The sequence below is a fragment of the Arachis ipaensis genome, chromosome B03 (assembly GCF_000816755.2).
Source record: "Arachis ipaensis cultivar K30076 chromosome B03, Araip1.1, whole genome shotgun sequence".
Taxonomy (NCBI): domain Eukaryota; kingdom Viridiplantae; phylum Streptophyta; class Magnoliopsida; order Fabales; family Fabaceae; genus Arachis; species Arachis ipaensis.
Window position 1 is genome coordinate 25,689,244 of NC_029787.2, and position 11,159 is coordinate 25,700,402.

Genomic DNA, 11,159 nt, shown 5'->3' on the forward strand with positions numbered 1-11,159 from the left:
TCTATTTTCTAGTGATCAGTTCATCGTCTGTAAAAATATTAATTTACTTTCTTGTCATTTAAATTATTTTTTTAACCCAAAAAGTGGAAATATCCCTTTCGAGGATGACTTTAATTTCGTTTTTATATTTGAGTAATTTTTTATTGATTAGAGATTCTAATAAATATCATGGTTTATATTTGAACTCTTGAGCTTTCTTCAATTAAGTATCTTTGTTTCTTCAATCCTCCCATGTTCAAATTTGATATTCATTCACGGTGTTAATGAATCATTGCCTTAAACAATTGAAGGTTAGTTGTATAAATTACCTTTTCTCTTATCTCGAGTATTTGAAAGGTTAGTACGATTAATCAGGATAAGAATGTCCTTAACTTACATTAGCTTGAAGTTTTGTAAGGTTGATTAAGTTAGGCAAAAGAAATTAGGATTAGATTTTGGTGTGAATCTAGGCTAGATAATTGGTCTTAAAACTAATCTAGATTATTAAGAAGGTAATGGTTACTATTTCTATTTGATTGAACATTAGTTAATCCTAGCAGTGTTTAGGATTTATTAGACGAGGTAAATACCAAATTAAAATAGTCTTTAAATGATTTTAAAATTTGACAAGCGTACTCTTGAGCTCATCGAAGCACATCTCTGATAAAAATGCTATTGAGTTGACCACCATATTTTACTAAGATGGCAGCCTTATTAATTAACACAATCTATCTTGAAAAATCAAAACACCAACCCCCTTTCTAAAACCCTAATCCACTCCCTTCCCCCAATGCAGTAACCCCTTCTTTCTATAAGCCTAATCCAGCGAAGAATCCTCCTTCCCTAACGTACTAAGTTTATTTTAATTTTTCCAAATCCTCCTTCCCAACACACTCTTCCAGAATCATACTGATAAACACAAACATAACAATATCAAAATACGTATTCAAATCCAAATGCAATCAAGCAATCAATCTTAGCATCAAAACCACAACATTCATTAAAAAAAGGAAAAGTATACATTACCAAGAGAGAGTCTGCCAACTATTACCAACACAAATTAAAAAAAAAATTAAAATAAATTTATATGGCTAAATTAGGTTTTATGTGGGGTCCATGGAAAACATTTTGAAAAAGTAAGGAAATGGTAACCGTGGATCAGGTTAACCTCAAACTAGAGAAACCCAATACCCCAACCCTTTCACGCAACTTCTTTCCTAAGAAACCATCGCCGAACGTCTCTCGTACAATTGGTCAAAATTTTCAGTCATCGGGACGCCGCCATGCCCAATCCGCCAGTGACCGTCTCTTCCCCCCGATTCCAATTGGATGCACCAACAGCCTCGTGGAAGAAAGATGCGACGTGCGTGCATGGTGGTGTCGCGAAACCGTAGTGTCGTGAACTATACCAGGTAATATCTTCGTCCTGATTTTAGTAACATCAATAAGAATCTGCAATAGACTTTCTATTTGCGACACAGGCCCTTCCTCGAGCACCGATTTCCGGTGTATGTGTCTGCGTTGAAGGCGAGTGTATCACAATATGTCCATGGATACACCAATTTTTGAAGAAGCATTGTACGGCAGTGCGTATGACGTAAGGGAGAATTCTAATTCCACCGACGTTAATGTTCCGTGTTTGAGTGAAGATGACACACCACTTGTAGAACATGTAATTCTTCTTTTGGTAGCGTCTTTGCTTAGGCCTTCCAGCAACCTTTAGTGGTGTACTGTGATGTAGCTATTTATTCATGATGATGATTCCCGATTTGAAATGTATGTTTTGGTTTTGTAGACCTTTACGAAGATCGTCGAATGTGGGTTCCAATATATTTCCAAGGTGAATTTTGGGCTGGTATGAGAAGTACCCAACGGAGTGAGAGTATGCACACCTTTTTCGGTGGTTACCTGCATTGTAAAAGTGGACTGGTTCAGTTCGTGCATGAGTATGACAATGTGCTTGGGAACAAAGAGCAAAAAGAACTAAAGGATGATGCTGCAGACTCTAAAAGAGTTGTCCCATGTTCATCGAGCTCTACAATTGAAAGACAATTTCAGCATGAGTACACAACCTCTAAGTTTAGACAAGTCCAACATGAATTCAGTAAAAGAGGGGATTGTTTAGTCCGTGGGGTCACTCAAGAGGGTGATTTATTTCGGGTGACCGTGAACGAGCAATACCTACTGTATGGGGAGCTTAGATCTTGGAAGTACAGTGTTAAGTTTGACCCCAAGACACACAAGGTTCGGTGCGAATGCAACATGTTTGGATCAAGAGGTATTATTTGTTGCCATTGTCTTGCTGTGTTGTTTTATTATGGAGTAGACACAGTACCATCTTGCTATGTTATCCCTCGATGGAGCAAGAATGTACAGCGAAAACACACTTTCATCAAGAGCAGCCATGACGAGAAGCGATCGGACGAAAGTCATAACTTATTTAGACGACTGTGTTCACACTTCTACAATGTAGCACAAGATTTTGTGACATGCGAAGAAGAAGCAGTCATGTTACATTCGGGTCTTGATCAGTTAAAGTCAAAGTTGCTTGATTATCATGCGAACTTGGTGTCCAGGCGTGTTCCAAGTTCACAAAATAGCACGGTCACACAGGGCGACCCCCATCTTGGTGAATCTAACATCCAAGGTCCTTCAAAGGTTTCAACAAAGGGTCAGCTGAGAATGAAGAGGCTTGGATTTGAACTCGACGCCTCAATCAAGAACTCTATGCGAAGAAAGAAGAAGAATCTACCGCTGGTATGTGTTTCCTTTTTCCATAGTTTCAAACCACTTGATAACTTGACTAAATGGATAAAGTTGTTACTGTTATTCACTTTTTGTCTATGCATGTTTGTTATTTTTAGGATGTTCATCAAGCATTGAATCAAGATATAGTGGGTTGTTCTGCTAGGAGAGCAAATGAATCACAGGAACATGGCGGGTTCTTGTCGTTGTTAAACTCATTTCGGCCTACTTAAAAGAATTTTGATTATAGATTTGTATGGAGATATCCCTTTATTAAGAGTAACCTTTTTACTCTAATCATTGCCAATTTATTCAGCTTGTTAAATAAATAAACATTGTTAATAACGATATATCATTATTTATTGAGTTTATGTTCATTGATTAATATTAACTCCTAACAAGTTTGTTAACTTTAAAATTTGCTAAGCATTGAAGGTTATGTGATATTGATTAACAAACACGTAAGACACATCTCGCGGAAGACACATCCATATGAATACACCTAATTTAAAGTCATAATCGCAGAAGACACATCTCGCAGAATACACTAAAGACACATTCGTAAAAGACACATCTCGTAGAAGACACATATCGTAGAAGACACATATCGTAGAAGACACATCCCTATGAAGACATTTCCTAGAAAGTCACATCTAGAAGACACTTCCTAGAACAAGACACATCCCTCTGAAGACACATTCGTAAAAGACATATCACATAGAAGACACATTCCTACGAAGAAATATCCTAGAAAGTCACATCTAAAGACACTTCCTGGAAAAAGACACATCCCTATGAAGACACCTCGTAAAAAGTCACTGCTAGAGGACACTTCTTGAAAAAGACACATCCATATCTAGCCACCAGCAACAAGTCACAGCAGAAAACACCTCTTCCATAAAAGACACATCCAAATTTAAACAACATCCAAACCCAAACATTGGTAAAAACACATGTACTGGGTGACAGATCTGTTGAAAGCCACCTGTAACAATCCACGGCTAAAACAGACACATAAATTAGAATTTACACCTCCACCAGAACATAGTTTCATTTTCAGTCACCTGCGTGCAAAATGTGAGTAACGATGCATGACTAAGATAAGTAGAGACATCCAGAGACATGTAGGAACCTCAACAGGTGTATTCATTGACAACAATTACACTTAAAGAACGCATTAGTAGTCGAGCCTGTGCACAAAATTATCCCAAACCAAGGTGCAAAAGACAAAATCCATATAAACATGAAATGCATTATCGTTGAATTAACCAACAAAGTTTGTCAAGGTCTAAAGTGCAACTACCCATAAACAACCTAACAATCCAAAATAAATAGTCCTATTGTGTAGGAAAAGTAATTTGTCTAGTCCCAACAAAATATAGCATAGGATGTGAGAATATTCCCTCCACATATAAACAAGGACGTTATCAGGAGCCTTCATCTTCCCATATGTTAGCTCCTTTTGGTGGACCTTTTTTCTTTGGCTTTCCTCCAACCCGCCGAAGTATGCTCTTTGTATCAGGAGCTGTGAATGGAGTTCTAACCTCCATACGTTTGTTCCTTGGTTGGTTGCGGCGCACAGGAGGTCGAGCACAGCTATTAAGGGCATTCAAGGCAGCTCCAATGGATATATTCTTGTGACATAGGATGATGTCCAATATTATTTCCAGCCTGTCTAACTTGACGACGTCCTGCATATAAAAATCAATGTAAAACTCCTAGAAATATTTCAAAGGCAAATTAATATACACACCAATTATATTCTTAATTTGCTAACAAAAAACTCCTAGAAATATTTCAAAAAATCAGCTAAGTGTTAAAGGAAGCCACAACCATTGTAAAATCATTGTGGACCATTGCTCTTGTCGCTCAATGAATCATGAGAAAACCAAAGATGTACAGAAATACATGTTGATCGCAACGGATTTCGTAAATAAAAAAAATTACAGCATCTTGTTAACGTATTTGTATAATCATATGCCCAATTTCAGTAAGAAAAAAAATTTTACTGCACAATACAAAAAGACTATGTATGCTTAAAATATACACTCATTCTCAACTGAAATTGTGGCTCCATGTATCACAAGAAAATTCACCAAAAGACATATTAACCTACCATGAACAACACACATTAAGCAAATTAAACTGAGAAAAAAAAACGAGTGAATGATGCTAAAATGAACAAGACACATCTAAGGATTAGTTGGTGTACTCCCAAATAAAAATTATAGAGCCAAAAAAATACAAATTTAATTTGCTAATATAAAGCTCATGTAACCATTCCTAAAACCGCAAATATCTAATAAAAAACACATGGATCTCAATGCATTGCTCAAAATATATAGTCATTCTCAACTGAATTTATTGCTATGTGTATCACAAGAAAACTCACTACAAGACACATGAAGTCACTATGAAAAAGTCACATTTAGCAAATTAACTTGAAAAAAAAAAACACAGAGTATTGCTAAAAATAAACAAGAAAGACTATGTATGCTTAAAATATACACTCATTCTCAACTTAAATATGTGGCTCCATGTATCATAAGAAAATTCACCAAAAGACACATTAACCTACCATGAACAACACACATTAAGCAAATTAAATTGAGAAAAAAATATGAGTGAATGATGCTAAAATGAACAAGACACATCTAAAGATTAGTTGGTGTACTCCCAAATAAAAATTATAGAGCCAAAAATACAAATTCAATTTGCTAATATAAAGCTCATGTAACCATTCCTAAAACTGCAAATATATAATAAAAAATACATGGATCTCAATGCATTGTTCAAAGTATATAATCATTCTTAACTGAATTTATTGCTATGTGTATCACAAGAAAACTTACTACAAGACACATGAAGTCACTGTGAAAAAGTCACCTCAGCAAATTAACTTGAAAAAAAAAAAAACACAGAGTATTGCTAAAAATAAACAAGAAAGACTATGTATGCTTAAAATATACACTCATTCTCAACTTAAAGATGTGGCTCCATGTATCACAAGAAAATTCATCAAAAGACACATTAACCTACCATGAACAACACACATTAAGCATATTAAACTGAGAAAAAAAAATATGAGTGGTTGTTACTAAAATGAACAAGACACATGCAAGGATAAGTTAGTGTACTCCCAAATAAAAATTATACAAATTCAATTTGCTAATATAAAGCTCATTTAACTATTCCTAAAACCGCAAATATCTAATAAAAAACACATGGATCTCAATGCATTGCTCAAAATATATAGTCATTCTCAACTGAATTTATTGCTATGTGTATCACAAGAAAACTCACTACAAGACACATTAAGTCACTATGAAAAAGTCACATTAAGCAAATTAAGTTGAAAAAAAAACATAGAAAAAATAAACAAGACACATTTGAGGTTAACTTCTTGTACTCTCAAACGAAAATGGATAGACCAAAAATTACAACATCAATTTGGAAACAAAAAGGTAATATAAACTTTTTCTTCCATAAGAGCTAAATGTTAAAACAGACCACACCAATCACATAACCAATTTGTACCACTATAACTCAGTGGATCAAGAAACGACAAACAATTTAAAATAAAAAATTGGATCTCAATTCACTTTTAAACACAAACAACGATTACATCAATTATTTAGCCTAATTGTAAAATAACATTACCAACTTGAGTACGAAAATGCACACGTCAGGCCAAACATGCCCACAAAATAATCTCAAAATTTAATAAAGACACATCCGAATAAATCATATTACTAAATTATGTTACACTTAATAAATTATATTATAACATGCTTCTATCATAAATAAATTATATCAATAAAGTGCCTGCAATAATTTTAAATATCAAAACTGATGAAAAGGTACTAAATAATCTGACAACGACAACAACTTCGTCAACGAGGGTGACGACAGTGGCACTACACTAATCAATATTTTTCTGTCTGCAAATAACACAACATGGACATACGGAATAAACTACAAATAACCACGACGAAAAAAAATTGAATAACTGATCACACCATTTTTGTCAAAGAACTGATACAACACAGTATAAGCAACCTCCTTCGTATAGGAACAAGATCACCAAAAAACACTTCATACACCAACACCCAAGTTCGTTCACAGCCAAGAGACATAGACACATGTTTAATCCTTCTCAATTCAAAAAATGTAATACTCAGATTTACACACCTATACAAGCACCTAATTTAAATCTCAAAACCCACTAACCTCGTAGTGTCGCGGTGATGCCCTAGGGAAGACACGCTTCTACTCGGGCTCCTCCGCCAGTGAACGAGTGGCTCTTGGTGGCAGTAGCGATTCAAGAAAGCCACGGGATTTCTAGCAAACTCACACAGGCCTACGAATTCTGCCGCTGCCTGAGCAGAGAAACGCTGGGTTGTTGCATCTTGTACAAGGCCGGACACCCAGATGCGTCTTCAAGGCACCTCCAATGAGCACTCGCAACAGACCGAACGGCTTCACAGCGAATATCGGACCGTAACCTAGACGTGGTGGTCTGGTGGTCCGCCAGAGTTGACTTTCCCTTGACGGCGGAGACCGGTGGAGACGGCAACAAAGGATTCTATTTGGCGCTGGATGCGAATAAGGAAGGTTGGGAGAGATGGTCCACCGTCAGTCAATTTGGGGCTATGATAATTTAGGTTAACGTGGTAAATTAGGATTAAACCATGGTTAACTTAGATGTGGCTTTATTTAGTAGATGGGCTTGATGTCCAGCCCAACTCAAGTTGACAGATTTTGGCAGATAAAAAGTTGGTAACGTAGCACTACTGTTAAAAAAATCAGAGAAAGAGAATAAAAAAATAGAGAAAGACATATTGATTCCCTAAGAGAATAAAAATAAGAGAAAGATGGAATGAAAATAGATAATAAAAATCTACGAATTGGACACCAAAATAGAGCTCCGAGAAGAGGACGGTAGAGATGCTGGCTAGACGAAGGCAGCGAAGCCTGAGAAGAAGGCAAATTGATTCAGTAAGAGAGATTGAGCCACGAAGATAAATCGACAACGCCAAAAAGACAGTCCCGCAAAGACGAACTCGGGAGGGTTAGCAAAGATCTTCCACTTTTTCTTGTTATTTCATTTGAAATATTCAGATATTCTCCAAGTTTCAATCAAACTTTACTTCCGGGTTAATTGCTTTATTTATCCACCATTGATTGTAATGTTCTTGATGAAGAAGAGACCGTAACCGTTAAGTATCATATGATGGAGTGGCCGGTTTCTTACCCTTTTTCTTCTTGAATAAAGACATCTTTTGAATGATAATTCAAATTGCAGAAGGTTAACTGACACCAAACTTAGAGTTTTGGCTACGGTTTGAGCATGGAATTTAGAGGAAGAAGAAGAATATGTAGTGTGTGGAATGAGTGATGGCTTATGCATGTATTTATAAGGAAATCTGAAATGAAGTGTGTGGTGTGCATGCTATGCAGAGGGAATCAACGAAAATTAAGGGCAACATGCCAAACTTTCAATTCACAAAATTATTATGAATGTATGTGAGTGCATGTGAATTTTGACAAGAGCAAAACTTAAAGAAGACAAACACATGTATGCTTGATGAGTAACTAAAGTGATATGCCATGCATGCATGGTGATAACTTTTTTTCTTGGTGACAATTCAATCACAAAAAGGAATCAAGAATTAAATGTGTGAAACTTTTGAAATGCAAACCTAATTTTTAAAAATTAGGGGAGTGGTAAGCTGGGCATTTCAAGGCATGGTTTGTTTCCTGGGAGTGTGCCCATACCATACGCCGAGCTTCTTTGTCTATCTGCCGGGCGTGGCTTGTGAAATTTGGTTGGCCGCTGGGTGTGTGAATGTATCTACCGGGCGTGCCTTTGATATGTCGGGCTTTCCAATGCAGCCGCCAAGCATGCATGCCATAAGTGGAGGACCACTGGGTGTGTAGTCATGTCCGCCGGGCGTGCCTTCCCCCCACCCCCCCCTTTTTCGAACTAAACTACGATGCATGCATGCAAAAGAGACTATGGATTCAATGTAAAAAATGTGCTAAACAAAGAAGAGAAAACGAAAACTAACAAATAATTGGGTTGCCTCCGAATAAGCGCTTCTTTAAAGTTACTAGCTTGACATTGAGTCTTCTAAACAGGAGTTAGGTTGTTTTATGGCATCTTCTGCCAGTGCCATCTTCCATCACTGCCATTATTTCCTTGACTATCTTCTTTTGTAATGAACCTCCAACCAATGAATCAATATTGATTTTTAAGGGTTGAAGAATCCCATTGTAAAAGAATTGGATCAGAAGCTATTCGGATAAGTCATGATGTGGACATCCTTCAAACAGTTTTTTATATCTTTTCCATGCTTCAGGGACTAATTCATCTTTTTGGAAAAAAGAAACGATGTCCTTCCTTTATTGGACTAAACTCTCATTTTTGCTGCCATTCTCTCTTCTTCTTCTCTCTTGGCTCTTGCTTTCTTTCTTAATCAAAATAGAGTTAACTCTATCTCAGGATCGTATTGGAGAGGAGGTGTGGGGTCTCCTCCTTCTTGCATGCAAGACAGCAATAAAAATAAGATCAAACATAACTTGTGAAATACAAGAAAAAATAAAGAAGGTAGGATAAAGAAAATAAAAGCAAAGAAAAAGAAGGTAGAATAGAAGAAAAGAAAAGAATATAAAGAAACTAAATGTGAAACGAAATAAAAGAAAGTAAACAAGATCTAAGTTAGGACTAAACTGGACGTATCTTGTCAATCTCAATTAATTTCTGGTAACGACGCCAAAAATTTGATGAGCGAAAATTAAAGCTTATGGATACCGGCAAATACACTGGATCGTTCAAATAATATCACGGTGAGCGGATATCATTCCCACAAGGATTAAAGGACTGAGCAAACAAATATCAAATTAAATACCTAATTAGATCAAAATAACCTGGATTGATGAGGGCAAAGTTGTATCTTGCTTGGAATCTTGGAAGTTGAGTACTTCGGAGGCAGTGATTGTTGATTAAAAGAGAATAATAATGGAGAGAGTCAAGGACTTCGGAGATGTTTATGCTCTTAGAAAAATCAAACTTTGTTTACTTATTTTGAAGTGTGCAAAGATCTTTCACGATAAATCTTTAGTAACTGATTTCCAATTCTTCAATTCCTCAATTTTCTTTAATTAACCAATCGTCAATTCCTTAATCAATCGATTAATTAAAGAGGTTAAGCACAAAAACTGATTTAGTTCCTAATAAGATTTAAAAGTAGTCCTTATGTTGAATTATATGTCACTTATTTAAGCTAGTCCTGTCCAGTTAAATCTTAGAAGGAAACACAATTTTCAAAAGTTGTTCTAATCCGAATTATATGTCAGTTATTCAAAATTAGAGTGATTGAAAATAATGTATGTGTCGCACACTAATTGAACCACTATTCCTAGCTGAATTCAAAGAGTCATGTGAAAGAGTTTTTAAGCTTTAATTCAAATATTAGTTTTTCCAAAGTAATAAAAGAATTCAAAAGGGTTTAACATACCCTCCGATACCACTAATCCAAATGAAGAACGAATAACTCAATCATGAAAGAGATCAATGCAAGACTTCAAAATAAAATAAACTTATATTAATAACTTATAGAAAATATAAACAAAACTCCTAACCATTTGACAAAAGATTAGTTACCCATAAAAGAAAACAAGAAGAAAACTAAGTCGAGGAACGAAATGTCTTCTCTATGAACAAGGTTCACTTATTTATATCCTAATTATAAAATTCAAATTCAAACTATCATAATCTCATCTTTTCGAAGAGAAAGATAAGATAACTAATTACTGATTTCAAATTCAAATCAAATCCTAACAACCAAATCTTTTATTTTCTAGATAGAATTAATATTATTACTTTCTTTGATCCTATTTTCTCTCCATATATATTTTATATTCAGGAGAATGAGCATTCTCTTTATCATTGAGTCCATTAGTCATAAACCACACATGCAGCATTTGCAAACAATCTCACAATCTTCCTCCTTTCTTCTGATGACACGCGTCAATGGACAATAAATCTTCGTGATTTGTGAACTTTGTTCAATAGTATAATGGCAGAGAAAAATGGTCCAATAACATATGATGAAAAGAAAAAAGAATTGAAAATAAATCGTTGTGATTTGTGAACTTTGTTCAAGGTAAGTTTCTTTCTCTTATTCTTTAAGTGTTTTTGTACTTTATTTTTTTATCAACAGATAAAATAAAAACATTATTTTCTGCAAATCAGTGCTTATGGAACTATATATATGTTGAAGTGAATTGGAAAATTTATTTAAGATGCATGAATACTACAAAATAAAAAAAAATAGTTTTAACATATATATATATATGAAATAGACCTAATACTTAATATATCTTCTTTGCTTCCTCTCTTAGATCATCCCTTTTATTCTCCAACTTACCTT